Source organism: Plutella xylostella, chromosome 5 (genome assembly GCF_932276165.1).
Source record: "Plutella xylostella chromosome 5, ilPluXylo3.1, whole genome shotgun sequence".
NCBI classification, from domain to species: domain Eukaryota; kingdom Metazoa; phylum Arthropoda; class Insecta; order Lepidoptera; family Plutellidae; genus Plutella; species Plutella xylostella.
In genome coordinates, this window is record NC_063985.1 from 8677166 (window position 1) to 8703486 (window position 26321).

Sequence of the window (26321 nt, forward strand, 5' to 3'; positions counted from 1 at the left end):
GGCCTTAGTATACCACTTTTGCAACACCCTGTATTATTCCAGACTTGTTTGAACTCATGTTACGAAGTTAGTTAGTAAATCAAATTCCTACCTAACTCAATTTAAGGAATATTATGAGCAGAGAACTTTCGCTCTGGCACGACGACAAAGACTAGTTGTATAAAATTTACTACACTTTGTACTATTGTACCGATATGTTCTCCAAATTGTTTACTTACACCAGTAGATAGGTAATTAAAACTTGTATTGTAGTTGGGGAAACTATAAATTGTCAACAAATATTGTACTCCGAGCGAAATAAGCGCTATAAATTTTATGTTATCTATGTTTCTGATGGTTCCGTAAAATTACACTTAGATTAAAAAGTAAGCGGTGTTTATTTATAACACTTATTTATTTAATACTTATACTATCATATTAATGAATGATAAAGCTAATCACAATCGTTGTGAAGCGAGCCAACAGTAGGTACTTAAATATATTACACTTTTAAGAGATATTTCGTTATAGGGTACCTTTGTACTTAGATAAATATAAATCCTTAGACTAAAGTATAAAAATACTGTGAGACGGACTCAATTTTCAAAAGAAATATACCCTATGCATACCCTTTAGCCAATGTTATTTTTGCCGATCATCCATACAAAATCATAATGTCATTTCAACAACAGTTTGTCATATGACCAGCAGATAACGTGGTTAAATCAATCGTGAGCATGTAATTTACAAAATAAATGAAAATTTATAAGTTACTTATAACATCTTCTAAGTACTTATTTTCAGATTAGAAAATAAAGTTAATATTTAGGAAACGGTGCAGGCGGCGCGAGGAGACCGGATAGCGCCGCAACTACGAGTACATACGAGCGGAGTCCAATCCGACCATCCTCACCATGCTAGTGCGATGCGAAAACAAATTGATTTAGGTCAGGCCAGACAGGCAGGCACCTTGCTTAGCGCAAGCTAAAAACATTCTAAAACGTTTAGGGTCGTGCGCACTCATACTACACGCTACAATTGACTATCTTGGATAATGCCAAATTTTGATCATTATTGATTGTAATTATAGTATTTTATTGTAAAAAGTTTAATGTAAGCAAAAGCTATGTTTCCGCCCGGGATCGAACCGGGGGCCTTCTGCGTGTTAGGCAGATGTGATAACCGCTACACCACGGAAACGCTGATGTTAAGGAGCAAAATAACCTATCATACATTATCTTTTGCTAATGCTGCTATCTGAATTTGATAAAATTGCAATAATGATACTAATAAATTAGGCTACAATCATTATTGTACAACCTTTACGTATATAACAATCGAGTTCGTTTGTTTTTAATTTATCAAATCATAGACTAGAACTAATTGTAATTTGTCCAATAACTGATAGGTAAACCAACTCACCAATTTAACAAATTCATTGTGAAGCTTGAAGGCTGAAGACGAAGAGAACGCTCAAAACATTAATCAAGACGAGCTCATCCAAAATTTTCAGAAACAGTTTTCATAAACATCGCATTACGAGCTCAGCGCATAAAGTAGAGATTCCGGCTTCGAGATTAAATTCCTGCAAGCTACATTCCTGAAATTAAATTATAATGAACTATCCTTCCGCTTGTTTTCGCTCTCCACCGGCAATCATACCCATTTGTTTTATTTCCACAACTTGCTTTCACCTCTATCTCGGTTGAAATAAGACCTCTCGAGATAAACATTTTGCAGTTGACAGTATGCCTTGCCGCGATGTCCTTTGGAAGATAAATTATAGCAAAGTTTCGCTCTCACGACCGGACAAGGATTGAAGAGCCGCGAAGCTAAAAATAAAGTATACAGCAGATTCACTGTGAGTTGGACTCGTCTGCCGATGCCATATTCAGACGAGACAAAAAAAATGATTCTGAAGTTCATGGATAGGAAGGTATTGATTTGGTAATACATGTTGATATGTCGAATTCAGTTTCATGGTCAGCAAATATGAAATAAATAGTTCAATGCAATGAGATTAAATATTTCGATTGCCCTAATTAAATGTACGTACGTAATGTAAATGCCCTAAGTACCTATTTATCTATTCACTTGTAGGCAGCATTTTTTACATTATGACCGTATGACAGTCTATTATGGCGAATGCAATGTTGTAAGCCTAATCCAGAAAGTTCGATCTTCGATCAAATAAAATCGTTTCAGGAACCTGAAAATCATATGAAATATAACACCGAATCCAACAGATCGCAGTCAGGTATCGTCGCTTGTGACGTCACATATCACTATTACCATTCAAATACTTTCTGCATTTGACTGTAACAGTTCCACGTCTGATTTATCCGGGACAAATGGCCACCATTGCGACACAATCCGATGCTAATGTGCCTATCAAACGCCTCCAGTAGGCAATAAATTTGTCCAGCGCACGGCGACAAATCATAGCCACCCGTTAGACTAAGTGACACTTGAATCGCCCTGGTAGCCAGATCAATTTGGTATATTTAGGTTAACATCGATTAAGTACTTTATAAGTTACGATTAGCAAACGATTAGGATATATGCAGTGCCGCATACATGTACCTACGCATACTGGTATACGTATGCGCCGGGTGGAAGTTTTTATTTCAGAGCGGTTGCATTACGTTATAAGTTTCTAAAGCTGAGTTAAATGACACAGAATCAATATCGGAGCATAACTCATTTACAACTTGATTCGTGATAACCCCGATAATGATGGGATTTCGGTAGTCTTCGCAAAATTAGGCGACCGCCGAATTTTGTCGGTTCTATGACAACTTTCTGTCGGTTACGGCGCATAGGCAAATTTCGGCAGAATTTTCAGCGCTGCCTAGAACGTGCTTTGCGTTGGGTTAGGGAATTCTACTGAAACGAAAATTGGTGCGTCCGCCTCGCTTTCCACTGAAACTCTATTAAACTGCCCTGCGACGAATTGAAAAATCTAGTAGTATGTAAAATGTGCCTCTAAAACATAATATTTCGACTCTAATTTAAAATAGGTAGGTTTGTATAATCATAATCTTGGTGCTTTAAGCTTCCTTCACGGGGATGACATAGTCGAACAGAGATTAATTGAAGGTTCATTTGAGAAAGCTATATATTATACGAACCTATATATACCATAAAAACTATACAGTTTTTTTACTAGTGAGATCTAGTGTGTCACTGTGGTGAAAGGATTAGCTAGTAGTTTTATATGTGAAAACCTTTAACTGGCATGTTTGTTTCTATTAATTTAATTTCATGCTGTTGGTTTTCCATGCTTCATTAATAAATATATAAATAAATAGTAAGATTGGGGTTAGTCGCTGACAGCCCAGCCACGGTCTGCCGGAGAAATAGAATATACACAATATTAATAATTATAAGAATAAATAAGCTTCATCTGTGCAAAATAAACAAAATGCCAAACTCAGAAGTCAATAATTAGTTTTGTTTAACTATACAAGCCCAATCGAAGTTCTAATAACCTCAACATAAAACAAGCAGACTTTCCAAATACTGTAAAGTTTAATAGGTATTAAATTATAGCTAAAATTATTATATGTATGTACCTACTTAAAATGTAAATATACCGCTTTAAATTAAATACCTACGAAAGTGTCTGAACACAAATCGAATTCGTCGAAAGTGACTTCAAAGCGCTCGGCCGGTTTGTGTTGTGTTCGTTACGCTAAACTTTTGGAGTAAAAATTCCGGGAGTCAAATCAAACGTGGTGAAATTTGATTCGTTGAAATGTAAGTTTAGTTTTCTCAATAATTCCGCGAAATCGATAAACGTATTTTTTGTAGAAACCTTTTCAGTCTGACGTTGTGGGAAGCTTAATCTCCGTCCATGTGGAAATGACTAGATTTTTTATTCCGATTCCCGATATGTCCAGCTCGGGAGAATCGATTAGTTGACTCGATTCACTGGATGCGAATCGGCAATAAGCCGTGAAATGTGATCCTCCCGCGGCGAAAGCCACCAGTCTATTTCAACTTTGGAAGTGCATTTTTTTATATAAATTTAATAGAAATACTTTTAAGTTTTTAGAATTGTTATATAAGTACTTATATTTTGTTATTATCTATTTATTTTTCTTATAATTGTTATATACCTATTAAACTTTACAGTATTTGGAAAGTCTGCTTGTTTTATGTTGAGGTTATTAGAACTTCGATTGGGCTTGTATAGTTAAACAAAACTAATTATTGACTTCTGAGTTTGGCATTTTGTTTATTTTGCACAGATGAAGCTTATTTATTCTTATAATTATTAATATTGTGTATATTCTATTTCTCCGGCAGACCGTGGCTGGGCTGTCAGCGACTAACCCCAATCTTACTATTTATTTATATATTTATTAATGAAGCATGGAAAACCAACAGCATGAAATTAAATTAATAGAAACAAACATGCCAGTTAAAGGTTTTCACATATAAAACTACTAGCTAATCCTTTCACCACAGTGACACACTAGATCTCACTAGTAAAAAAACTGTATAGTTTTTATGGTATATATAGGTTCGTATAATATATAGCTTTCTCAAATGAACCTTCAATTAATCTCTGTTCGACTATGTCATCCCCGTGAAGGAAGCTTAAAGCACCAAGATTATGATTATACAAACCTACCTATTTTAAATTAGAGTCGAAATATTATGTTTTAGAGGCACATTTTACATACTACTAGATTTTTCAATTCGTCGCAGGGCAGTTTAATAGAGTTTCAGTGGAAAGCGAGGCGGACGCACCAATTTTCGTTTCAGTAGAATTCCCTAACCCAACGCAAAGCACGTTCTAGGCAGCGCTGAAAATTCTGCCGAAATTTGCCTATGCGCCGTAACCGACAGAAAGTTGTCATAGAACCGACAAAATTCGGCGGTCGCCTAATTTTGCGAAGACTACCGAAATCCCATCACTGGGGTTATCGCGAATTTAATTGTAAATGAGTAATGCCCCGATATTGATTCTGTGTCATTTAACTCAGCTTTAGGAACTTATAACGTAATGCAATTACTGCTGAAATAAAAACTTCCACCCGGCGCATACGTATACCAGTATGCGTAGGTACACTAGGTACATGTATGCGGCACTGCATATCTTAATTGTTCGCTAATCCAACTTATAAAGTACTTAATCGATGTTAACCTAAATATACCAAATTGATCTGGTTACCAGGGCGATTCAAGTGTCACTTAGTCTAACGGGTGGCTATGATTTGTCGCCGTGCGCTGGACAAATTTATTGCCTACTGGAGGCGTTTGATAGGCACATTAGCATCGGATTGTGTCGCAATGGTGGCCATTTGTCCCGGATAAATCAGACGTGGAACTGTTACAGTCAAATACAGAAAGTATATGAATAGTACTATTAAAATTATTATTATAGTGATATGTGACGTCACAAGCGACGCTACCTGACGTCTGTTAGATTCGGTGTTATATTTTATATGATTTTCAGATTCCTGAAACGATTTTATTTATAAAACAGGGATCGAACTTTCTGGATTAAGCTTACAAGATTGCAGTCGCCATAATAGACAATTAGACAGTCAAACGGTCATAATGCAAAAAATGCTGCCTACAAGTGAATTTATCTAAATGGGTACTTACAATAAAAAAATACCCTTAATTAGGGAAATGGGTATATTTAATATCATTGTATTTTTTTATTTCACATTTGCCGACCATTAAACTGAATTCGACATTATACATAATTATCAACATGTATTAAAAAATCAATACGTTCCTATCTATCAACTTCAGAAACATTTCTTTGTCTCGTCTGAATATGCCATCGGCAGATGAGTCCAACTCACAGTGAATCTGCTGTATACTTTATTTTTAGCTTCGCGGCTCTTCAATCCTTGTCCGGTCGTGAGAGCGAAACTTTATTATACGAAACTTATACGAAATCGATAAACGTATTTTTTGTAGAAACCTTTTCAGTCTGACGTTGTGGGAAGCTTAATCTCCGTCCATGTGGAAATGACTAGATTTTTTATTCCGATTCCCGATATGTCCAGCTCGGGAGAATCGATTAGTTGACTCGATTCACTGGATGCGAATCGGCAATAAGCCGTGAAATGTGATCCTCCCGCGGCGAAAGCCACCAGTCTATTTCAACTTTGGAAGTGCATTTTTTTATATAAATTTAATAGAAATACTTTTAAGTTTTTAGAATTGTTATATAAGTACTTATATTTTAAAAATGAATAACAAAATCGATTGGAAAAATTAATTACCATGATACTGCAACATTATCCATGAGGACTTACAACCAAAAACGTAAAGCATTTAAACATTATGCAATAGGCGCAGCTATGAGTATCACTGCAATCAATTTCATTTTCTTCCTCTTGAAATCAGGCGTCAAGCAGCAGATATAACTTTCCTCACAAGAATAGCTCAGAATAATGTCGATTGTCCTGAATTACTTAAAAAAAACGATTTATTTGTCCCCGAGCGTCAACTACGTCACAAATCACTGTTGCATGTTCCACTCGTTCATACGAATTATAGGCAGAACTCGTTCCTTTTGAGAGCTTCGCGTTCTTTTAATGCACTTAGTATAGACTTTCCCGATTTAGAATTTTTTTGCAGTAATGCTAGATCAATCTGCTATTATTTAACCGATAAGTTTAGTTCATCTATTTAAGACAACTTATTATGGCGTGCTGTTATTTATTAACTGGATATTATATTTATGTCTCTGTCATCTGCATATTGAACACGCAGGCATAAGTATTAATATATTTTTCATTTAAGTTAATTACATAAATACACTGTGAGTAGTTATTTTGTTTTGCGTATAGCAACGTGATTATTTTTTGTATTATTCCATTGTTAATAAGTGAAAACTTGTAATTGGCTTTCAACTACATAGGTACTTTTAGCATCTTTCCATAAACTTTAGCTGTAAGTTTTCCTTTGAAAAATAAATAAAATAAATAAATAACATTTCGTGGTGAAGCCATATACTTATTTATTAACAAAATTACTAAAGTGATGTCGTAGTCAATTACTACAATTCTCGGTAAACAACAAATGTAGTAAGTAATATGCTGGATACGAGTAAACTGATACCTGTCCCCGAACCCCAACTGTTAATTTGATAGAGCATATACTATAATAACCTTCCTATCGATTCTTCATAAAATATTCGTTCATTATCATCAGCCCGTAATCATCATCAACCGCCGGACTTTGAGAGATTATGTTCAATCCGTCGGCAATCACTTGAGGAATGCAGCAATCCAGCGTGGCTTCTGTTCAGGCAAATTGAGCCAACACTTCATTGATGACACATGGTAGAACACTTTAAATGCAGTTCATAGGTTTTACATTAAATGGGAACTTTTATCTATAGTACCTAATCCAGTTTTAGCTGTCCCAGTTTATAAACTCCAAGCCGTTATTACCGGAATCATCAGCTTATTAGCCGAAAGAAATGCCTATTATAAGTATTCGGGACAACAGTACTTGTCAGTTACTGGTCATGCTAAATACGTAAATTATTACAGTAGCACAAATAAGTCCGCAGTTTCCACGCTATAATAATAGGTACATAAGTTTGTATTAAGGGAGTAATATACTATTAAACATTTATTTATTTTTAAATAAATGTTTAATAGTATATGACGACCGAATGGCGTAGTGGTTAGTGACCTGACTACTGAGCCGAAGGTCCCGGGTTCGATTCCCGGCTGGGGCAGATATTTGTTTAAACACAGATATTTGTTCTCGGGTCTTGGATGTGCCCGTAAAATGGCAATAGGCCCGCCCCCTATTACATTGGGACTAACATACCACTCTGGCGAAAAGTGGGTCCAGCAATGCACCTCTGCCTACCCCGCAAGGGAGTACATTAGTACAAGGCGTGAGTGGGCGTGTGTTTTATTTTTAAATGTTCTAAAGACGAACAATATTTGGAAACTGTATCAACGTTCGGAAAGGTTAAAGCCGTGCTCACATTAGCAATGAATGAAAACATAGTGCAGCACATCGCGCGTGCATTTCCATCCGCCGACAACAAAGTACAAAGGTGCCAATTATCACCAGCAGAGACTTGTTAATTATTTGTTTCCACCACGTTAAATCCGTTGTTATTCAGCTGCAAAACAGCTTGTTTTCGAGCACTTTCCGCGATGCACAGAGGTTCTATCAGTCTAGAAAGTGCCATTATTTGAACCAGCCAGTTTGATAAATTGTACTTGAAGCTTTGCTTCACATAATTGGTAGGGTGTTAGAGATAATAAAATACCTACTTCTGAAGTCATTTATTTTATAGATAAAACTAAAATGCGATATAGTATACACAATATATATAAATACAATTTCTGCCCATCTTCCTGTGTTTCCTGATAAAAATTGCACAACCAAAGTTAAGCTATGTCTGAAATTGAGTTGGGCCTATGAGGGTGCCTCTTAGGTAATAGTTGACTCACTTAGAAACCCATAAGCAAGGCAAAGTCAGCTAACTGAAAATTAACAACGTGTTAGAACGTGTTTCAACGCTGTTGCAAACACACACGATGAATAATGCAGGGCTGCAAGACGTGGCGAGTCCACCATTTTGTAACAAACAACATTTACTACATAAGTAGGTACGTATATACCTTACTCTCTATTGATCTAAATGTGGCTGGTTGATCGCAAATTGCAACAACTCCAAGTCGTTTGATAAAATTAGTACCTAAGTATTTTTTTTCCTGGTCATGGCATATAATATTGAATTAATTTTTGTGACATGCACTTATTCGTAGTGTAATTATGTCGTGTCCTATAGAACTCCGTTTCTTCACTTACCCTTACAAGGCCACCCTGTATAAAATACAAAATAGCACACTATTATTATCCTATCCTAATCCTAACTAATATTATAAATGCGAAAGTAACTGTGTCTGTCTGTCTGTCTGTCTGTTACTCTTTCACGTCAAAACTACTGAACGGATTGGAATGAAATTTGGTATACATATGGTATAGACCCTGGGAAAGAACATAGGCTACTTTTTATCCCGAAATTTCCACGGGAAAACTTTTTAAGGCGAAGCGAATCTCGCGGGAACAGCTAGTTTTATATATATCAAGTAGTGGAACAGCCCCCAGGCTTACTTGAATATCACGGATCGGCTCGAGTCTCGACTCCGCGGAAGAACTTTTTGTGTAAAACTGAAACAATACCGGCTATTGTCTACGCCCGGAAATTGTTTTCAATATTCTTAAATTGCGCGCATTGCTTGAAATTCGAGAAGTGGAGCAGTGTGCAAGGCTTGCTATTCATTTTGCAGCCAGGCGCACCACTGTGCACTTATTGTTCCTACTCACTTTATTCTTATATGAAAGGCTTTTCCTATTGCACCTAAAGCACAAATATGGCTTTTCCCTTTGAAAAAAATGCTTAAGATTGTCTTGTTGTTGTTAATAACGTAATTTGAAAAAAGACGTGCTAACATATTTAGAACCTTTGGTTTTTTTGTTGATTTACAATAAAAAAATGAGAAATTAATTTGACCTATTATTTTTTCAGGTATGTTAAAGTTGCATTAACTGCATCGCATTGACGTCACGATAGCAAAGTAAGTTACGTTAAAGTTATGTTAAGTGATACTATATTTTTCAGTTTATGATTTACTAATTCAAGAAGTTAGGTTTTTCAATACCTGCATCAAGTAGAATAGAAGAAGATAATCAACTCTATTATTATACATAATAAACAAGAAGATTTGTGACTCTTCTCTACTTAATATTAGAGACCATATTATCAAATAATTAAAACATTGAAACACAACAAATACTAGTATTTTTTTTAGAAAATTGGGTACATCAAGTAATTTTTCAAAAAGCAGCGTTTCTCCAATCTCTTTCCGTCTGGAAAGAGGTTGAAGAAACAAAAAAATCAAAAACTTTCATTCATTTTTACGACAAAGTACAGAATGCTAATAAATATAAGCAAGTACAATAAAAAAGCTTTATTTATGCACAAAACACGCCTAGCAATTTTACTTGAGTTTCCTTAACAACTTTGACCTGAATCAGTTACAGTTACTGGAAAGTGTATGTAATAAAAATGGAAATTTTATTTTAATAACTAAATGCAATTGAAAATATAAACCTGTACTCTTTGTAATACTCAAAGACCTAACATTACATGAAAGGTAGACATGAAACTGATTTAAATTAATTAAAACATTCGTAGGTTTATTAAGGAACTTCCTATAGATAATGTATGTACGTACATACTTTACTAACAAAAATATGTGCCTTGCTATAGGCATAGTATGGAAACCCCTGCTGAGTTTTCTCCGCTTTCTCTGGTTGTTTTGGCCATATCTTGGTGATACCTTAATCGAATTCATATTGAATTATCTTCTTTGAAAGCTTATTAGTTGATCATGTTTTTAAGCTGAAGTGCACAAAAAATGTCATATAAAATTCTTTTTTATTTACTTATTTGTTATTGCGTTTTGAATATTTTTTCAAAATGTTTTACTATTTTGAGGTGTTATGTCTAATTTAAGTCGAATAATGCACATTTGATTATTTTAATTAGTTTATTAAGGTGTTAATTATGCAAAACAACCAAAAAAGTTATTGAAATATGGCTAGTTTTTTTTTTATTTTTGGTTTTCAGCATAAAATTTGGGGAAAAAAAAAACTTAAATATTAAATATCTTAGAAATTGTTAAGTTTCGGACAATGCATTATTGGGTTCAATCGACTGGAAATGCCTTCCTCTATCACCTCCTGAAAGGATCTGGACTACTTACCAATAACCCTGTATAAAAAGTAAATATTTCAATGTTTGCTTGATTGTTTGTTTGTACTGGAAGAAAAGTTTTGGACATAAAAAAACACCATTATAAAAAGCTACCTCCATTTTTGCTGTAAGGGTATTTTTTTCCCGAAAACCTTATGAAAATCCATTTGAAGAGAATGCTAAGCATATAGTTGAAGTTAAAATAAAATATATCATTATAGTCAAAGTTAAAATAAAATATATGCATAAGCACATAGATCATAGTCATATTTTACGTCTACGTCTAAAAATCTACGTCTTCGTAACATATTATTCATGTTCCCAACAAAGCTTCAGCTGGTTTCAAAAGTCTTACGACAAAGTAGCAGACGAGACAACAGGCAGGGTCTTCAAAAAATGCTTCACGTATGCTTACACGTTGTTTATGAAAATTCAAATAGGTCCCGCCAGCACCTGCTATGTAGGAGGTTTTACATTTTATTACTAAGGCTGTGCGGTCGGCTAACTAAGCAGGCAGAGGTGATATTTTGATATGTTTCAAAAAAATTTACCTTTTATCATGCTCGCATTTATAATATGAAGTGTTTATAGTAGTATGAATTAGTATTATAATATGAATACGATTACCTCATATTACCTTTTCGCGGTAAATCCAACCTTTGAAAATAATCAAATTAATTCCAACGTAGGCGCCGACGGTTCAGGCTGATCGCCTAAAAACGCCAAGTTTCTAACTTTTAATGAAAGGCCCTTCCACGCGGTTCGGTGCACTACTCTTGAAAACAATTTCAATAGAAAACACGGTTCCATTCCATCAACGACCTGAATAAATACAGTCTACATTCTACATCATACTTCATACTAAAATACACTCTGTAGCAATGAAAATGCTATATTCTATGCTCGACGAGGTTATATAAATTAAAAGAAAACTCAACTGAAATCGTATTTCCACTTCAAAAGTAAACATTCCGGCAGTAATCGGAAACGATCCCTTTTTCTCCAAAACAGGCGCTCCAAGTTTGATTGGCTGCTTTGTTGAAACTTCTCGATCGTGAAACCAGCAGACAATTTCCCTTTCAGCTTTCTGTGAACCGACACTCGGAGAGGAAATGTTATAATGCAAACTCACCTGCTCCTTAAATTAAAGTGACTGTAGCACTTATTATGTATATAGACCCGTTTTGGCTTAGCATACCACTTTTGTAGCATCTTTTTAACCGACTTCAAAAAAAGGAGGAGGTTCTCAATTCGTCGGGATCTTTTTTTTTTTTTTTATTAACCGACTTCAAAAAAAGGAGGAGGTTCTCAATTCGTCGGGATCTTTTTTTTTTTTTTATATTTTTTTTTATGTATGTTCACCGATTACTCCGCCGTTTATGAACCGATTTTGAAAATTCTTTTTTTGTTGTATTGGGTTGAGCTTCCAGGTGGTCCCATTTTTTTTTCAGAATTTTATTTCACCCCCAAGAGTGGGTAAAGGGGTAAAAACAGGGTATGAATTTCCATTTTGGGCACATATTAACCGATTGTAATGAAATTAAGAACGTAAATATAGTTCTTATAACAAAAAAATATGATGGTGACCTTGAGCTGATCTGATGATGGAAACGGAAGGCAGTCAGGGGAACTCCTCAACGGTATATAGCAACTACTTCGTGTTTAGGCTTGAATGATTCGTATTGATTAGTAGGACTTTTTGGTATCATTTGCACCTTACTTTTGATTGAAAATTATTACAAATAAACTAAAAACTATTAAATAAAATAATAATTAAAAAAATTAAAAAACCGACTTCGAAAAACCACTAAAATGTAAGAAATAATTTAAGGTTTACACAAATTCTACTCGTATGAGACAGTACAAATATACCTAAGCAGGAACTGTTCTTTTTTGAAGTTGGTGCCATATTTCTTCAGATTACTTTGTCACCGCACCAACATCAAAAAAGAACAGTTCCTGCTTAGGTATATTTGTACTGTCTCATACGAGTAGAATTTGTGTAAACCTTAAATTATTTCTTACATTTTAGTGGTTTTTCGAAGTCGGTTTTTTAATTTTTTTAATTATTATTTTATTTAATAGTTTTTAGTTTATTTGTAATAATTTTCAATCAAAAGTAAGGTGCAAATGATACCAAAAAGTCCTACTAATCAATACGAATCATTCAAGCCTAAACACGAAGTAGTTGCTATATACCGTTGAGGAGTTCCCCTGACTGCCTTCCGTTTCCATCATCAGATCAGCTCAAGGTCACCATCATATTTTTTTGTTATAAGAACTATATTTACGTTCTTAATTTCATTACAATCGGTTAATATGTGCCCAAAATGGAAATTCATACCCTGTTTTTACCCCTTTACCCACTCTTGGGGGTGAGATAAAATTCTGAAAAAAAAATGGGACCACCTGGAAGCTCAACCCAATACAACAAAAAAAGAATTTTCAAAATCGGTTCATAAACGGCGGAGTAATCGGTGAACATACATAAAAAAAAAATATAAAAAAAAAAAAAAAGATCCCGACGAATTGAGAACCTCCTCCTTTTTTTGAAGTCGGTTAATAAAAAAAAAAAAAAAGATCCCGACGAATTGAGAACCTCCTCCTTTTTTTGAAGTCGGTTAAAAAGATGCTACAAAAGTGGTATGCTAAGCCAAAACGGGTCTATATACATAATAAGTGCTACAGTCACTTTAATTTAAGGAGCAGGTGAGTTTGCATTATAACATTTCCTCTCCGAGTGTCGGTTCACAGAAAGCTGAAAGGGAAATTGTCTGCTGGTTTCACGATCGAGAAGTTTCAACAAAGCAGCCAATCAAACTTGGAGCGCCTGTTTTGGAGAAAAAGGGATCGTTTCCGATTACTGCCGGAATGTTTACTTTTGAAGTGGAAATACGATTTCAGTTGAGTTTTCTTTTAATTTATATAACCTCGTCGAGCATAGAATATAGCATTTTCATTGCTACAGAGTGTATTTTAGTATGAAGTATGATGTAGAATGTAGACTGTATTTATTCAGGTCGTTGATGGAATGGAACCGTGTTTTCTATTGAAATTGTTTTCAAGAGTAGTGCACCGAACCGCGTGGAAGGGCCTTTCATTAAAAGTTAGAAACTTGGCGTTTTTAGGCGATCAGCCTGAACCGTCGGCGCCTACGTTGGAATTAATTTCATTATTTTCAAAGGTTGGATTTACCGCGAAAAGGTAGGTATATGAGGTAATCGTATTCATATTATAATACTAATTCATACTACTATAAACACTTCATATTATAAATGCGAGCATGATAAAAGGTAAGTTTTTTGAAACATATCAAAATATCACCTCTGCCTGCTTAGTTAGCCGACCGCACAGCCTTAGTAATAAAATGTAAAACCTCCTACATAGCAGGTGCTGGCGGGACCTATTTGAATTTTCATAAACAACGTGTAAGCATACGTGAAGCATTTTATGAAGACCCTGCCTGTTGTCTCGTCTGCTACTTTGTCGTAAGACTTTTGTAACCAGCTGAAGCTTTGTTGGGAACATGAATAATATGTTACGAAGACGTAGATTTTTAGACGTAGACGTAAAATATGACGATGATCTATGTGCCTATGCATATATTTTATTTTAACTTCAACTATATGCTTAGCATTCTCTTCAAATGGATTTTCATAAGGTTTTCGGGAAAAAATTACCCTTACAGCAAAAATGGAGGTAGCTTTTTATAATGGTGTTTTTTTATGTCCAAAACTTTTCTTCCAGTACAAACAAACAATCAAGCAAACATTGAAATATTTACTTTTTATACAGGGTTATTGGTAAGTAGTCCAGATCCTTTCAGGAGGTGATAGAGGAAGGCATTTCCAGTCGATTGAACCCAATAATGCATTATCCGAAACTTAACAATTTCTAAGATATTTAATATTTAAGTTTTTTTTTATTTTATGCTGAAAACCAAAAATAAAAAAAACTAGCCACATTTCAATAAATTTTTTGGTTGTTTTGGATAATTAACAGGCAGATTATACAGAAGACCGAAGAGTATAATCAGCCTCTGTGTCTAGCCTTTGTTGACTATGAAAAAGCCTTCGACTCCATCGAGACCTGGGCAGTTTTGGAATCCTTGCAGAGATGCCAAATCGATTGGCGCTATATCGAGGTGTTGAGATGTCTGTACAATGCCGCTACTATGACTGTCCAAGTACAGGACCACAAGACAAGACCTATCCAACTGCAACGTGGAGTGAGACAGGGGGATGTGATATCTCCGAAACTGTTCACCAATGCAATGGAAGATGACTTTAAGACGTTGGACTGGAAAGGACATGGCATATGTATAAATGGCGAGTACATGTCACACCTCCGCTTCGCGGACGACATCGTTATTATGGCAGAATCTCTGCAGGAACTCAGCTGGATGCTAAGTGGCCTAAATGCTGCTTCCCGACGTGTTGGCCTCGGTATGAACTTGGACAAGACGAAAGTCATGTACAATGCTCACATCAAACCGGAGCCGGTCGCCGTTGGTGAGGCAACAATCGAAGTTGTGCAAGAATATGTCTACCTCGGGCAGACTATTCGGCTAGGCAGAAGCAACTTCGACAAGGAGGCTGCAAGGCGCATCCAACTGGGTTGGGCTGCATTCGGGAAACTTCGTCACATATTCTCCTCGGCCATTCCTCAGAGCCTGAAGACAAAAGTCTTCAACCAGTGCGTCCTGCCAGTGATGACGTATGGTGCAGAGACGTGGACACTGACGGTAGGACTGGTCCACCGATTTAAAGTCGCTCAGCGTGCTATGGAGAGAGCTATGCTTGGGGTTTCTCTGATGGATCGTATCAGAAATGAGGTTATCCGTCAGAGGACTAAGGTTACCGACATAGCTGACAAAATATGCAAGCTGAAGTGGCAGTGGGCAGGTCATATCTGCCGAAGAACCGATAACCGTTGGGGTAGACGAGTTCTCGAGTGGAGACCACGAACAGGCAAACGCAGCGTGGGACGCCCTCCTGACCGCTGGACTGACGACCTTAGGCGGGTGGCGGGTAGTGGTTGGATGAGGAAGGCCGAGGACCGAGTGTTGTGGCGCTCCTTGGGAGAGGCCTATGTCCAGCAGTGGATGATTATTGGCTGATGATAGGATGATTAACACCTTAATAAACTAATTAAAATAATCAAATGTGCATTATTCGACTTAAATTAGACATAACAGTCCAAAATAGTTAAACATTTTGAAAAATATTCCAAACGCAATAACAAATAAGTAAATTAAAAAGAATTTTATATGACATTTTTTGTGCACTTCAGCTTAAAAATGATCAACTAATAAGCTTTCAAAGAAGATAATTCAATATGAAATCGATTAAGGTATCACCAAGATATGACCAAAACAACCAGAGAAAGCGGAGAAAACTCAGCAGGGGTTTCCATACTATGCCTATACCCAATAGCAAGGCACATATTTTTGTTAGTAAAGTACGTACGTACATACATTACCTATAGGAAGTTCGTTAATAAACCTACGAATGTTTTAATTAATTTAAATCAGGTTCATGTCTACCTTTCTTGTAATGTTAGGTCTTTGAGTATTACAAAGAGTACAGGTTTATATTTTTTCAATTTAGTTCTTAAAATAAAATTTCCATTTTTATTACATACACTTTCCAGTAACTGTAACTGATTCAGGTCAAAGTCGTTAAGGAAACTCAAGTAAAATTGCTAGGCGTGTTTTGTGCATAAATAAAGCTTTTTTATTGTACTTGCTTATATTTATTAGCATTCTGTACTTTGTCGTAAAAATGAATGAAAGTTTTAGATTTTTTTGTTTCTTCAACCTTTTTCCAGACGGAAAGAGGTTGGAGAAACGCTGCTTTTTGAAAAATTACTTGATGTATCCAATTTTATAAAAAAAATACTAGTATTTGTTGTGTTTGAAGTTGGTGCCATATTTCTTCAGATTACTTTGTCACCGCACCAACATCAAAAAAGAACAGTTCCTGCTTAGGTATATTTGTACTGTCTCATACGAGTAGAATTTGTGTAAACCTTAAATTATTTCTTACATTTTAGTGGTTTTTCGAAGTCGGTTTTTTAATTTTTTTAATTATTATTTTATATTTTATAAATCGGTTGCTTTCCTTCCTTGCTAACATCTTTTCGTTAACCATGCCACTACTTTCATTATGCTGTATGTTACTACAGTGAAACCTGGTTAAGTGAGACTTCAAGGGTCCTGCAATATCGTTTCACTTAAAGAGGTATTCCACTTACCCAGTGTCTCAGATATACAGGTATAAATAAATATCTGTCTCATTTACAGAGGGTTCCATTAATAGAGGTGAGAGTACTGGTTATTTCTGTTATTCAGGTAAAATTATAATTAATATATAATTTTTAATTAAATAAAATTCATCACAACCTTCTTCGTGTGTCTTCTCTCTTTCATAAACGGATATTAACTTCAGTTTTTACCCGACTGCCGAAGGAGGAGGGTAATGTTTTCACGTAGGTAATGATAACGATTGTAGCTTTCGTTTTGGCATTTTTCAAATTTATACTGTGTGAGAGTAAAGCGAAACTAAAACTGAAGGTAATTGATTAATAAATACATTGAACTGAACTGAACTGAAGCTCAAAATTTGCACTTACGTGCTTGGAATTACGTGTGGAATCTGTGGGTAGAATAAGAATGAGTAAAACAAAAAATGTAATCTCAGTTACAGAGGTTTATGCATATAAAATTTACTCGCTGTCTCAGTTATAGAGGTAACTATGATGATAAATCGAAATAACAAATCCCAGTTATAGAGGCTTACCTCGTCCCACTAACAGAGGTAATTCAGTGCGAAAGTGTTGGGACCGCAGCATGAGTTCCAGCTATGGAGGTTTCTCACTTATCCAGGTCCCACTTAACCAGGTTTCACTGTATTAAACATTCCAAGTAAATAATAATTATACAATAAGTAGTTCCTTCTAAAATACTAAGGCCGCCCAGATAGATAAACCTATGCCAATGAAATATGAATTCAATATCTCAGTCGATGAAATATGAATTTCCGCGCATAAATCCTATAGATGGCGTAAAATTTTAACAATCGCGTGAATAAACGTGTCTCGGGTTGGAGCATAAATCTAATAAGTTAGATGCTGTAATTGTCACGACGCTGCGCAGAGTGCAGAATATATCTACGAGAGTTTTCTTCCTAGTATCAGGATGTATGATTTTCTTCTTTCAGTTTCATTGTCATCTCTCGTCCTATTCGATTCCAAAGATACATTTAACCATTTTTATTATTGTATCACTTGTTTTATCCTTTTATCTCTAACATCTACCTATAAACTAATTTGGGCTTTATGTATAAGTGTAAATGTCTTGGCATGGAGAACGTAAGTAAACTATGTGAATTCTGTTCTCAGCAGCATAGCATTTTCACCCCGCATTTTCAGTAGCAATAGTTGCACAAAACCAAACCACTACTGAATTCCGCGTGCACTTGTTTTCCGTGACCAAAAGCTCCATATTTCTGAAGCCACCGGCGATTCAATGCACAGGTAGCGAGTGGCGCCGCCGCTCGGCGAAGCACGCAATCAAAACTCCAATTAATCCCGAACAGCGGGGAAACAACTAATCCGATTGATGCACGGTTCGAGGCGCACCGAGATCTGTGGCGCACGCACGCTGCCGACCTCAGCAGTGGCAGCCATTGTTCGAGCCAGACCAATGTTTTGTGTTCATAGAAACAAAAGAATCGAGAGCAGAATAATACAGTTTTTGATTCGGGGACCAAAAAAATGTGTTATGAAGGTTCAGTGTAGATTCGAGGTTGTTGGGAAGTTGGGTTGCTTTGTTATCGCTATTAGAAAAAATATAATTAAGGGGTTTTTTTCAAACCGCTGAGATATCCGCTACCGTAAGCGATAACGATATACTTCGGACTTACTATTACCTATGTACGTTTCACCGCAACCCACCGCGGTAGCGTATAACTAAGCTGTTTGAATAGGTCCTAATTAAACTACTAGGTTTTTTTATGCCGTAGGATGAATGCTATGGCAGTAGAAATTTGCCCAGTAGCTAGTTCCAGTGGTCGGCCTCGTGTAAACAACGGAGCGCAAGATGTTTACATGTGCCCGTATTTAACCGTTTGCTGTCGCAGTAGCAGTGCAACGCACGCCGTAAACCAGCTCGGCACACTTTACTCGCAGATTACTCAGTTTATTGTTTGTTACGAACTGCTTCGGGGAACCGGCCCGCTTAAATAGGTTTAGGGAAATCTGATACTAGTGATATAAATCTAAGAAGCTATACTTATCTATCGCACGAATAGTATCTAGAGGGAACCGTTTGTGAGAATGTTTGTTAATCTTTCACATAAAAACTACGGAATGTATTTTCGTGGAATTTGGTATGTAAAAGACTGATACCATTGAATGTCATACTTTTTATATAATACAACTGAAGGAACCAGTGTGACAAAGGAACTTAGGATTAAATTTATGTGATACTGACCTTAGAACATTAATAATTTATTTCAACCATGTATAATTACGTACAGTATTACATTAAAGAGCTCCAAGAAACAAGGAAATCTCAGCAATATGAACATCTAAAGTTAAAATGAGAAAAGCATTTTCACCTTCGACTTGATCTTTGCCGGTTAGCGCCCCCGCCCGCCCGTGCCGGGGGCGGTAACAGCCGTGTTGCGAGCGGAGAGCGCCCCTGGGGCGATGGCTGGCAATGTTGTGAGCTGAAGTCTAAGGCGGAAAATACTTTACAAGAACACTGCTAATAGCTGTTTCAATAATTACATAATAATATTTTATATTAGGTATATCCAATGAATATTATAAATGGGAAATTATCCACACCTAACAGCCAAGCCTGGAAATTATGGCAATACCCCTTCTTCCTGGAAGATGCCTATGTCTAAGCTGTGTGTTCTATTATTATATTTTTGTGAATGTTTTTTTTTAATTGTTTGTGTCCATGCTGCGATGGCGACTGTACGATAATTTAATTTTTCGATGCTTAGGTACCTACTTTTGTTTCCCCCGGGGAGTCCGGGTAAACCTTTTAAGCGGAGCTCACGGATAAAAACTATTTAAAATATATAAATATAAAAAGCTTCGAATTGAACTCTATTGGAGCGGTAAATAAGTATTCTGAAGTAGTCATCTGTAAACTTAGTTCGTTTATATTTGAAGAAATATTTATTTCAGAAGAATTCTTAGCAGAAGTTGTTTCCGAAAATGTTGTGCCTTCATTTCTCTTTGTTAAGAAAATTGAATTCACATTCAGAGCTTTGTGAACGTATTTTTTCTTATATTAATTCAAGCCCCTTCTTTTGAACGCGATTTTACGAGTTATAATAAAAGTTTAGGAATTCTATTGCATTTTCCGGTTTACCTTACAATGGTCAGCCATTTTTCTGCAGAAAGCGGTTCACTGCTTTTGTAAGATGGATTTTCGTTGTATTTATTTTATAAAAATATGCAATTATAAAAGTCCAACAAATTGAAAATCCAAATAAGCTTTGTAAAGACATTAATTTAATATTATAGGTTTAATATTCATAGCTACAAAAAATAATACATTGCTAAAAACTGTCGCCCGCCACCACGCTAACACAAACATAATACGAAGCCGTTCCCTAGAAGCTATTACCAGGACAATTTCTTACCAAAAAGGCTCTTATTCACTTAACTTATAGTCTAAAATTGCGTAAGAGTATCAGCTTTCAGCGAGGCAAATATGGGAACACACGCACCTGCGGCCTGCGGCTTTGTTTTCAATCGATAATAAGGCAAATAATAATAAGACAGCAATATGGTTTCATAGGAAAAGAAAAAAGATTATATTTAACGCTATTTTGTAGCCTATATTATTACGGCAGTAGGTATTACGCAGGAAACTATGCACATCACTCACGAGCAACGAAAAAGTTCTAGCGACAATAGCACCAAATTACATGTATAAGAATAAATAAGGCAATACAGTAGGGATGCAGAAGCCGTTATGTATTTTTTGTGTGACATAGCTAGGTACATGGAATCGAAGCAATTAGCATATAAATCCACTGTGTGATAAAAATATACGGGCAGCAGTATAATTTAAAATATGGTTATCAAATTTCAGCAGCCTTTGAAATGTTAATGGAAATCCTAAATCTCTCATTTTCACTTGGACGTGTTTATTTTGGAGCAGCGGGGGAGCAGGGTGTATTTTCGCCTATATTTACATTACATAATTACAAATATTAACATTTTATTTGAGAAGTGACACCTCTGAGAAGTATGCCATCGGCGGTGATTCATTCTGAATCGTTATGGACACGATGGCCTAATATTTTCTCTTAAAATTCTGTCGTGAACAGTAGTGCCAAGGATAGTAAGCAATTTTTGGTAAATTTACAGAATTACGAAACTTAAGTAGTTGCTATGTGGCGGCTGAGTATATTTATCTTAAATATGAACTAAATAGCCTATTAAAATGATTCCGAGAGACCCCACACGGAGGGGTCCACTATTAATTTAATGTCATGCGACAGAAATGTCTCCTTTACGTATTTTATACTTTTATGATGTTCATAAAGTTATTGAAATGTGACTGGGGTACTATGGAATCCTAGGTAGGTTTACTTTTGGCAATTATAAAACGCCAAAAAATATCTACCGTATAATATAATATACTTCCTGGTAATGCTGCATGCTATAAAATAAGCCAAAATATTCATGTTTTGAAGCAACCATTTTGTACATGAAATGAGCAAAATTTAATAATGTCAGGTATAAAATTGTTGAAAACTTTCTTGGCGCCGTAGTAACAGTTCGTTCTTAAGTACAGTCGCCTGCACGTTCTCAGCCTTTAAGGTGTGTAATTTTTCGAGAATTCAGTACAAAATACTACTTTTCACTTTACGCAGACTGTAACGGTGCAAATTCTTGGAAGCGCGAGTGCCGTTATGACTTGGCAAAGGTTCTTATATTCGATAGTCTTAGAATCATAGGCTTTTTTCTTCATTTTATATACCGGAGTTAGTAGGTACTTCTTCTTAAATACAAATGGTTTTTAATAACGTCACCTAAGTGAGCTGCAAGCATGAGTACCTACTATGAGTAGGTTATAAAATAATAATGTTCTATGAATATTTATATTAAAACATTTGAGTGTGATTGAAGGCTCACGACACTTTTGTAGTGTCTGGCTAAAGTATGTACTGTATATACGCACATAAATAGAGCTCTTTTGTCTAATCGTATCAATCAATCATAATTATGTAGTGTTTGGTAAATTATTCAGCCCATCTATCTTTGTATTCGTAAGTACCTAACTTTAGTACACCAAGACATCTGCTATAGAGCTGACCGCAGAAACCAAGTTTCCATCTTGAATAATACTCATGGGACACGTAACGTATTAGATTATTTACGTATACTGTATAATTTTATATGGTTAACTGAAACAGTTTTCAGTTAACCATATATAATTATATGGTAATTATTATTTTTGATTTATTTAGTGAGATCTATATACAACCCTTAACATCTTGATTTTAGATGTGCATAAAAAACGGCGATACGGTCCAAATGTACGGTGAAAATCGCTATAACAACCTCTATGTATTACTATGTATGTACGATGGAAGCCGTAGAAAGAAAGTAAAATTCACAAAGTTCCATCCAAGGTGCACATGATGATGATCACTTAGCCGAAACACAATGCAGTACTTTCGCTAGGCACGTCCTCGACAAATGACCCTCATAACTCCGCCGGATTTTAATTTGAATTTCCTCACTGAAATTATCTTCCGCAATGGGCTGACAACTCTGGGCTTAATCTGTGACGGTAGAATTTATTCGTCTCTTTACAGTAATCATTGTCAGCCAAAGTGGAGCAGATTAACGGGTGATGATGATGATTAAGCAAAATGTTTGTGTTCAGAGATTTTCCTAATGCTGCATGAACTTTCAGTGGCACTAGGCCGTGCTTATCATGAGAAGAACGGGTTTCGGTAACTTATTAAATAGTTAATGACTAGACAACTAACAATAACGTGCAGCTAATGCATTGGTGAAAAGGAGCCAGAACATGTTCTCGTATCTAAGATGGCTGCCGGCGCGGCGGGCCGCGGGCGAGGTCGCAATACTTCGGATCTAAGTTTCACATCAAAAAGACCCGACTAATGGCCGACCCTTTTATTAGGGATTCACTCCACGGAGCAGCCAATATGGCGGACACGCTGTTCCGAAACTATTATTTTATTCAAATTCCCCATATCACTAGCACAACAGCTTTTACGATGCCAAAGAATCGGAAGGTCACGATTTTTACTGGACACTTGGACGGAAGGGTCCAGATTTGTTTCGTTTTATTTTTATAGAAATCATTGCCGGTTCCTTTTGTTTTCGACCCGGATTTTATAACCGCTACAAAAAAACTCTGTGGAAATTCTCTTTTATTTGACGTCGCCAATGGAATGAAATAAATCATCGTAAAAACCTGTTCTCGTATAACTTGAGGACATTTTGTTATCTTTCCTCGTTCCTCTTAGCAAAATTAATTCCACGACCTCTTTCTCTAATCTCCTAATTTAATTTCACCGCCTCAAACAGGAGCTTTCATTTTAATATAAAGCTGAGAAATCATTTCGTGTGTACGTACACACACATTTATTTTGCTCAAATGTCACGGTTGTTACAAATAAACAAAAGGACTTTTTATCGAATATTAAAATACATCTACACATATGTATGTGTACACTTATTACACACCTTTTGTATACTTATGTCTCATATTTGTGCAATAAAGTATTAAAATATATTAGGTATAAATTGTAATAGGTACGTGGTTTATTAATCGAACCTTTGTCCCTTGAATGTATTGTTTAAAAAGGACACTTTTTAAACAATACATTCAAGGGACTCTAACACATAAGTCCTTTATTCAAGACCTTTTCATACCTTGAAAGGCGCATAGAAAGTTCGTGCATAGCATAATCGTATGAAAGAATTACGCGTGGACATACAACGTATCTCCGAGATACACGCTTTTGGTATTCACCGTTGCTATCTGATCCTCGGTCAATTTCTAAACTATTATTTTATTCAAATTTCGTCCATTGTGAGAGCGAACGCTTTTAGCCCATGAAAGGGATGATATCGACTGGGCCAACCATTGCCGGACGAAATAATTGGAGTGCTGTATTATGCCTATGTAGTATTCAAATTTTATGGTCCTTTCAATCAAGTTCGTCGTTTAAGACTATGTAGTTTTGATAGATAACAAAATTCGGAGAAAATAGAGATGACAATAAAGCAATAAAGGCATGAAAGTATTAAGTTATTTTATTACACATCAGTGGTCGTTTGTAATCAATCCTACGCAGTGTTATATCCAACGTCGCCTGCAACGTTGATGCAAAAACTTTTCCCGCGCTTACAATGGCGGCCATTAGCAAAAAACACTGTAATTTATCAACAGAGGCGGCAACAGAACGTCGTCTAAATTTCCTTAATCCAGCTTCCATTATTATTGCTCTTTTTCCCACCACAAAAGGAAATTTGGGTAATCCCTTGGGAATATTTTTAAAGTCCCCTGCCGTAACTCCTTTGCCTAATGGGATTTAAAAAAGATTGGAACTTGTTAAACTCGCTTAAATGTCTTTGGAAGACATCATTACAACAATTTGGGTTCAAAGTAATCTTGATTATAGTAATTCCAGTCAGAAAGGATAATGGAAAATGGCGAAAATCAGAACGGCTATGGAAGCAAAAGCTTATTCGGTTTTAAATAACAAACATTTTAGTCACCTGTAGAAAGCCATACAACGTTATGTAAACATACAAAAAACAGTAACAAAACCATGTTTTACAGTTGAAAAGTTCGTAATATTAGTACAAAAAGTGTGTCGACTCTAATCCGGGTATGGCCCGGAAGGATTACAGGCTTGGCCCCACTCGCACATAGAAGGCCCCTCACAGGATAAATACAGCGAGTTTTGTTTCCGAATGCCACAAACCTGCCATCTAATTGGGGTGACCATGTTTACAAATATCATCGATGAACAGGGTGTTGCCGAGAGGCTATAATTCTGAACAACTTTTTACTTAATTCCTACATCATTATACTTTCAGGTTTCTTTTTTCTATCATTCTATTCATAAATATATATTTATTTGAATTAATCTAAAATATAATTTGAACATTTCTACTCCAAGGACTACAGGCGCTACACTTTATTCTCTTATTAAAATCTCGGAAGTGGTTCCAGGTATATTTGCGAGTCTTACCAAGAATAGTGTTAGTAACAAAACACACAGTTAACCTCTTGACCCAATTTCTTACGAACGACGAAGACGGGTAAACAAGACTATACTTCGTCAAGGGTGTATGGCCCTTCACGACCCCCACTTATATTAGGGAAGATGAACCTATTGTTGGCAGATTACTGCATGTAGTGGGTTTTTTTATAACATGAATTTCTGTAAATAAGTGTTACATGAAAAAAAGTCCCATCTATTTACAATTGTACTGCAAAGTATTGAAGCAAAGTAATATTGACGAACGACATTAATTAATATTTAATTATTAATATTTAAATATTGAGATAAATGTGATAGATATCCTGGTTATTTACGACACATACATGTATGCAAACGTATCTGAATTTAAATTCAAATTCAATAAAAATATCAGCCACCAAAACTATGTAAGTTGCGGCACATGGACGAAGACCATTTTAAAAAGTTTGGTTCGTCTCTTTTATTGTTTGTAAAGTTGGCGACACTGCGACAGGGTTCCAACTGGCGGGGAATGTGAAGTCAATTTCCTCCGCCCGCTCGCCAGTCAGCTCCCCTGTCACACTTTTTTGGACTTCCGTGTAGCCACTGTAATGTTAGTTTCTGCGGTTCAAATTAAAAACCTTTTGCAGGATGTATTGTTTAATCCAATAAATGTGATAAACGACAACAAAAAAATCTGAAGCTTCCGTGGTCGAGCTGGCTTCAGTGATCGTAACTGATCACTGTGGTTAAGCAACAACTGGCCATTCACCATTGGATGGGTGTACGATTTCAAGTGGTTCTTTTCTGAACGCATCCGTGTTTCGGACGGCACGTTAAGCCGTGGGTCCCAGTTGCTGCTTCGGCAGTCGTTAAGCCTAGTCAGAGGCCTTCGGGCAGCTTGAAAATATCTGACAGTCGGGTTGCCTACTTACCGGACAACTTCAGTGCATTGTACTCATTCAAAACGGCGATACGGCTCGCGACCTATCACGTGAGTACAAATGTACACCGAAACGCTATCCCTTCGGGTATTACAGCCGTGAGTATGTACAACAAAAAAGTATATATTGTTCTACGACTTAATACGTAAATCGTTTAAGAAAAGAACGTTGACCTGTCATCTGTTAAATCAGTAATATCGAAATAGTACGTTTTGTTAATTAAGTACCCAACAACCCCCATGGTACCTGCCCAAGTCGAGTGAAATAAGAAAGTGAGCACGCTCGATTCGTCGAACTAACGAGCCCGCGGGTCGCCGCACATAACTCCGGCGAATAATTATTGGCCGACAGCTCTTTATTACATATTAT

General features: G+C 36.1%; 1 protein-coding gene and 1 non-coding gene across 3 annotated transcripts in view; one reads left to right on the forward strand and one right to left on the reverse strand.

Moving 5' to 3' along the window:
- Positions 1-26321, forward strand: part of LOC105385486 (syndecan) — a 156083-nt gene that overhangs the window by 107477 nt on the left and 22285 nt on the right. The gene's annotated exons all lie outside the window — the stretch shown is intronic.
- Positions 1107-1179, reverse strand: Trnav-aac. The gene has a single exon. It is a non-coding gene; the product is annotated as a tRNA-Val (tRNA).